General features: G+C 44.2%; 1 pseudogene; it reads right to left on the bottom strand.

Annotated features, from left to right (window-relative positions):
* Positions 1–220: 220 nt before the first annotated feature.
* Positions 221–5,896, bottom strand: LOC123116517 (U1 small nuclear ribonucleoprotein 70 kDa-like; annotated as a pseudogene).
* Positions 5,897–7,429: the final 1,533 nt, after the last annotated feature.

Here is a 7,429-nt window from a genome sequence, read left to right as displayed (position 1 = left end):
GACCTTCCCTAAAATCTCTTCGCCCCCCCCCCCTGATTTCTACCCGAGGTGGTCCCACCTCACTCTCCTTCTACCAATTCTGTTAAGCCAACTCAGCCTGTAATTGAACTTTGCCCGTAATTACCTGTACGTCTAGCATTGCTCTTACAGAAACCTTCACGGGTATTTAGGAGGGAAAAATGATAATCCAAGCAGGGGCGTAAGGCCTGGCACAGGATCATGGCGGCAGGTTAGAGGACGCCCCGTATAAGAGATGGCGTCCTCGCCAACAATTGATTAATTTGAAGTAAAAATTACAGGAGACTCGAGATACCTGAACCTATCCAAAAGTGCTCAAACAAAAATCCATATCAAGTTACCAACAAAACAAAAAGAGATAACTGTTGATAGGGCAGAGTACGAAATGTGTGTGTGTTGTGGGGGGGGGGGGGGGGGGGCGGCAAAATAGTTAACAGTCTGTCGTACAATGCGACCACATTTGCACTGATGACAACCAGAATAAAACAAAACATCACATATCCGAGCCAGCAAGTTGACATTCTTTGTGCCTCCCTTCGGAAAAGCACACCCACGAAAACTAAAGCATCTGAAATGACAGGAAGATTAAACAGGGGAGTATTATCATCTCCATTGGAAGAAAAGAAAAAGGTTTGGGTTTACAAAACTTACTGCAGTGATCAAGCTTCAGTCTTTTGCTCTTCTGCTACTTGGTGATACTGGTAGTCACCTTCCTCATATGCCTCGCCTTCTTCAGGGCCTTCAGGTTCTGTGTTGGGTTGTGCCTGATAGTGTTCATGCTCATGTCGCTTTGAGCTTTCAGTTTCATGCCCATGCCCGCCTTGAACTTGATAGCAATACGACTCATAACTTTTGTGTTGCTCATACTGGTTAGAGCCATAATGCTTCCCATATTCAGCCATGCTCCTGTCATGCTTTGGCTCACCGTTGTATTCAGCATCCCTATCCTTCAAGTGAGCGCGGTCACGCTCGTAACTTGCACGCTCATGATCTCTCTCGCGATCCCTGCCTCTCTCACGGTGACGATCATGAGAGGCCACGATCCTTCTCCCTATCATGATCCCTACCACGGTCCCTATCCCTATCTCTGTCCCGACGATCACGGTCACGGTCACGCCCATGGTCTTTTTCCCGGTCCCTTCCTCGGTCCCTGTCCCGAGTCCTGTCCCGATCTCTATGGTGGTGCCTCTCTTCCCTTGAATCAAGCTCACGTATTCTGTCATGAGAACGCTCACGGGGATTTTCATCGCGGTCTCTTTCCCGTACCCTTTCACGAGACTTCTCCCGATCTCTGTACCAATAGTGAAGTAAGAAATAAGCATTTACACAAAGCACTATGCTAAAGCAGAAGAAAGTTCATTTGCCGAGGCTCACCTATCTACGCGGGAATCACCCCTCTTAGGTTCTTCTGATCTGGGGCGCCCAACACTCAATGGCTCCCTGGTAATCAGAAACATGCAGCATAAAACAACTAGATGCTCTAACATAAGAGGACAACATTGATAACGCCCAAAATATAACTTCACTGCACTAACAGAACATGCGACTACCAAGTTAATATAATAGCAATATCAAATTGCAATGTACCAAAATATATTAAATTCACTTCTGATCAATACTGTAGATAAGAAAACAGAGACAAAAGGACAAGAAAAATAAGAAAGAAACATATGACAAAATAGCTTTGGTGTCGATTAATTCCCAGTCTCACTTGTCACCTCATTCCAAGAATAAATAGAAGCACTAGCTTCCTCTAAGGCATGTCTTAAATAAGAGAATACCTGGCAGGCGGCTTCTGGTCAGCACTTGCACCACAAATTCTGCTTGATCCAAGTCCACCGCCTAATCTCCTGGGACGCCAATTAGGGACAGTTCTACCACGTTCCACATCAACTAGTACCCTCTTATTGTCCACTTTTCTCCCATCAGCTTGCTTGTAAGCATCTGGGACATGCCAAATTAGCATAGAAAATTTAAGACATGCAGCAGGAGTGTCCAACCAGCATACATCTACTAACCCGAAACTTACTTTTCATATCCCGAGTATGCATATACTCTATGAATGCATATCCTCTAGGTTTATTGGTATCCTTGTCAGTTACGAGCCGTACCTGGAAAGCTCAAAGATAGTAATTAAGGACTACTAAAAAAGAGAGTTGCACCAGACTTCACGATAAAGTGATAGTATTTGTTGTCGCTACAATAGTTTGTTAATTTTCCATGTTCTATGTTGCACGACAGACAGGCATAAAGCCTAAAACAGCCGTGCTAACCTTGCATATGTAGAGCTTCCATTATGAGGAGTGAAATCCAGCACAGATCAACAGTTGGAGGAAAAGCAGTCTGACTGATTGGCGTATGTCGGAAAATACGATGATATCCCCTTACCAGGGAACTGGCTAACTATATATATATATATAACTGTAGACTTAAATAGTAAATACTATACCAAGTTGCCCTCTCAGTTGTGTGTATTTTGTTCAGCCGTGGCCAAGAAAAGAAAATAGCAGCAACAGTTACGAATTGGTTCTTAATCTTCGGGGCGAAGAAAAGAGAAATAGCAGAAAACAATTACATGATTGGTGCGATTAATAGTAAGTAATCGATGTTAGTATCAATGAATCTCAGATTAAACTGGCTTACCGAAGATTCAGTATAAATGACTAATTAATTTACTAGGAAGCAGAAAATTCTGTCTGAAATCTATGTTACTTTATCTGCTTAGCATTAAGTGTGTCAATTTCATAGGTAACACTAAATCCCCACATGTTTAAAGATGGATAGCAAGGACAGATTGTATAAAGACCTACAAACAGTCATGTATATACGATGGTGTATCTTGTGCACCTAGGCTTGTGGTGTACCTGGTGCACCTGAGCCTACAAATGACCTCTAAAAGCATTAAAAAATTCCAACCTTTTATTTACAACATAGACATCACGTGCACATCATGTGGAGTAAAAAAATCCAAATTATTGATGTTAGAACAAGAAAAATAAATCCAACTTTGAATATTACCAGATCAAATATTGAGTAGAAGTACCCAACTTGGCACTATTCACAGCACGACTTCTTTATATCTCAGGCCATGTGTCAAATTCAGATTTAGAAATTTCATGACATGCCATTATGTCTCATAAATTTCCTTCAGCTTTTGTATGACTTTTAGATGAATACATGTTAGACGCACGATTAAAATTTCGCCTACAGAATCTAATTAATATTTTATTTGTTTAGCACATACAACATCAGCTACTGAAGGGCGGTCACAAAATGTATGCATCCACATGCAAAACACAACAAATACAGTATCAGCTTTTAGAAGCCAAGTTTGACTTCTACAGATACTCCCTCCATTTTACAATGCATTGCACATTAGTTTTGTCCCAAACCAAACTTCGTAAAATTTGACCAAGTTAGTAGAAAAAAAATATCAACACCTACAATCCAAATAATCTCTCCCACTTGAAAATACAAAAGGTTCCGTCTTACGTTACTTCTTCCGTCCTGTTTTCAGTTTTGCTGATTTTTTCTCTCGACCGGTTTTGCTTAAGAACTGCCTTACACCACCTCTTGTCGACTTAACAAATAAAAGCATGTTTTGTTTGGTACACAAAATAGTACTGATTGAATTGGCAAATATGAAAATATATTTCATGATGGATCTAATGACATTTATATTGTGTTGTGTTGTTGGTACTTTTTGCTACCAAAATTGGGTCAAAGTTTGTACAAAACTAATACGCAAAGTCGTTTGAAATACAGGGAGTACTATTTTTGAAAAAAATAAAATAAAATAAGAGGCTCTTCATTATTTTCCACCAGGAAAAAATAAAGAACACCTCAAAGGCTCCAAGTAATATTCCGAGAATAACGACAAGATCAAACAGAAGTTCATAGGCAATCCTTTGGGAGCTGTGGGAAGCTTCTAGCTCTGTGTGGTAGCTAAAATAGACCAAAAGTATAACGCCGTGTGTCCAAAAGTCACCTTGGCACACAAAAACTACAGTGAAGATATATGGTGGCAGCGGATCCACTGTTTCTTTGAAATTTCATCCCATGAGGCTTGCTGATCACAATAACTGAACAACATACAATTCAAAGAGGAATAACTCCACCTGTACTGGGATTTACCACATGCACCTACCCTTTTAATAGGCCCATAGGCTTCAAACTCCCGCTTAACCCTGCTCTCAGATGTCTCATAATTCTGCAGAGGTTGAAGAAGTCAGTGAGCACTAAGTTACAGACAGAATATAATGCCTAGCAGTTTTAAAAGGAATGACCAAGCAAATACTTACAAGTCTTGCAACGAAGAGTGTTTTGTATGGATCTGAAGTGGTATTGGGGTCACTTTGTGGGTCATCTATGTTTGAGATGAATGAGAAATGATGTTACAACATGAATCATCTGAAACAAGGAGTAACATTGCTCAAAAGGAACTCACAGTTCTGAAGCTCTTTGGCGACCTTATCTGCCCCTTGCTCAAGCTTAAGTTTCCTGATTCTATCCTTCTTTTCGGCCTATATGCACACACACACAAAAAAAACTCAAATTTGGGAATGAATGGCAAACTGCATGAAAATAGACAGAAAATACACTTGACGCACTATTAACAAGATCAACGAGATATTCAATTGAGGTAGTGCTACACTGCTTTCTCAACAGTGGAAACAGTTCAACCAAACTCTTGCTCAGATGCAACATGTCTTAGTAATATCAGGTATAGTTATAAGAACCAGAAACTACTTTTTTGAGTTGTTCCACTGGAACATGTTGAAAGTGTGCAAACTTTTCGAGCGCATAAAGTTATAAATTTCACATATGTAATAATACAGCTCCCTCATTATTCATTGTCAGCAACAACTGCAATGGCCCACTAAGTGCTCAAGTGCACTGTTAACGGAACGAATTGCACAATCTGAGGGAACACCTTTTTTCTCATATCGCAAAAGTGTTATGTTTAAGTTTAATGTGTAGAGACAGGAAAAATTTATCCTCTGTTCTTTTCTCTCGCCACACAATTTCAGTTCCACTTAAACACTCGTTAAAATCCCGGTTAACAATTATTTGAGCGAGCAAACGTCCTGCCAACCTAAGTAGAGTACCTAGCAGTGCATCATTAGCGTCTACTGTAGTATGCTACTGTGTATGACTATGATCAATTGGCCAAACATCGGAATAAGTATCGCTTGCAATACACAAACATTAGCAAATAGTAATTCCGAGGACCAAAGAAGCCATACCTTAGTCTCACACGTTGGGACAGGCGGCGCATACTCTGGGTCGCCAGGCTCGGCAAACCGCGACACAAACTGCGCCATCCCTTCAACCAATCAACAACAGCAACAACAATCATCGGCATTCAGGAAGACAGGAAATCAATCAGTCACAGATAAATTAAGCCACTGATCTCGGAAGCCAGCAGTACCCATAGCTGTGCGGGATAGGAGAGCAGTAATCGATCGCTTACCCGTGTAGGATGGCAACTTGCGCTTCTGGACGGGCGGCTTGTGCTCGAGCATAGGCCGCGCCTCGAACAGCTTGAGCAGGTTCGGCGTGAGACCAGTCGGGTGGCCCTGCCCCATCTGTTCCACAGAAACCAACCAGATCTCAGATCGAAATCAAGCGAACGGAGACGGAGAGGAGAGATAGGGTTGGCTAGGGTTTAGGGCGGGTTACGAGCTTGAGCTGCTGGACGTTGGCGCGGGGCACTCCCTTTGGGCGGCCCTGCGAGCCGCCGTCCGCGTTGCCCCGCGTCATCGCGCTGCCGTAGTCGCCCATCGACGCGGCTTCCTGCGGCGGCCGCGAGGGGTTTGCGACTCGCGATGCGAGCACGGGTTTGGGGAGAGCGAGGGAGAGGGGGAGAGGGGTAAGTCGAAGTGAAGGGCGTTGCCACAGTCGTCACAACCAGGTCGGTCCCACCGACCGAGCACGTTTTCTTTCCTAAACGGTAAAATCGTTTTACGTCCCCATAAACGACTTAGTAAAATAGGTTTGCATTAAGGAGGTGTTTGTTTCGGAGATTTTTACCCGTCATCCCTTTACGTTGTAAAAGCGAAACGTTACTTGTGTTTGTTTAATCGACACCGTAAACACGTCCCTCCGTAAACGGGTCCAGCCCAGTTATCGATCGTTACAGCCTACCCTCCACCGGTAATCGTGGTACCGCTCCCTCCTCTCCCCGAGCCCACTCGTCACCGCACGATCCCTTCTTCCTCCTCTCCCCCCAGCGCACTCCTCCCCGCACGAACCCCTCCTCTCTCCTCTCCCGAGCACACTCCTCCCCGTACGAACCCCTCCTCTCTCCTCCCTCAAGTGCACTCCTTCCCGTCACGACCCCCTCGTCGTCCGCCGCCGCCTCCTCTTCCCCGAGATCAGAGCATCCAGCGATGCTTGTGATCGGAAAGGGCTGGCGGCGCTTGACATCGGAGGCGGCCGGCGGCGGCGCACATGCTTGGGGACGGCCGGCGGCGCACAAGACCAGAGCAGCCGGCGGCACTTGATTTCGCGGATGACCAGCGGTGCACAAGATCCGAGCAACTGGCGGCGCTTGATCTCGGGGACGGACGATGGAGTTTGAGATCCTGCTTGGCTGGTTTCGAGCAAGAGCATTCCTTCTACGCGAAGGATGGCAGCCGACAAGCAGCAGGGCCGAGCAGGAAGAGTAGAGCAATGGCAATCGATTCCTTTACATGAACGTGAACCAAACAAAATTGGAAAAAACTCATTACACCTCCTTAAACACTGTAATTTGATTACCTTAACATTGTCTTTACCATTTTTGTAGCCAAACACCTCCTAAGTTTATTCTGAATCCTGAACTGAACTTGTATGCATACTATTATACAAACTTAGACTTCTAATCCCTAAAATCAGAACCCTAAATCTTGTTCTCGAGCTGCCAAGCTGCCAACAACCTGCGGTCACAGGCCAAACGGACACGGTTTGCGCCCTTCATTGTGCCGGCGTGGAAGAGAGAAGCCAACAACCGAGGGGCGGGGCGGGGCGGGGGGATGTGCAATCCACTTTCCCTCCAAGTTCCTTAAGGCTTCCATGAAGTTTATTCACACAAAATCAAACTGCAACCAACAAGTATTACTGAGCACAACCACTAGGATTGCCCATAAGGAAGAAACAAAGCAGATAGCCTCACATGAACCAGCAGAGAGCAATGGTCTTGAAGATTCCAAAGCATAAAGGAGTAAGAGAAGAAAAGTACTTTTTGTATCTGAATTTTGCCTTCCTTTTTGTGTGCGCAGGCTGCATCTGTGTCATGTGAAAAATTAATCAAGATCTGCAATGAAAATGTTAACACTTTGCATGTGTTCTCGTGGGTGATGGTCCGAACTCTGAAGCCTATGGAATGAAATGCCTTGTACTTGTATCATTGAAGTTTTCTATTGTATGC

This window comes from Triticum aestivum, chromosome 1B (genome assembly GCF_018294505.1).
Source record: "Triticum aestivum cultivar Chinese Spring chromosome 1B, IWGSC CS RefSeq v2.1, whole genome shotgun sequence".
In the NCBI taxonomy this organism is placed as follows: domain Eukaryota; kingdom Viridiplantae; phylum Streptophyta; class Magnoliopsida; order Poales; family Poaceae; genus Triticum; species Triticum aestivum.
Note: the sequence above shows the minus strand (reverse complement) of the source record. Positions and strands in the feature narration are given on the sequence as shown.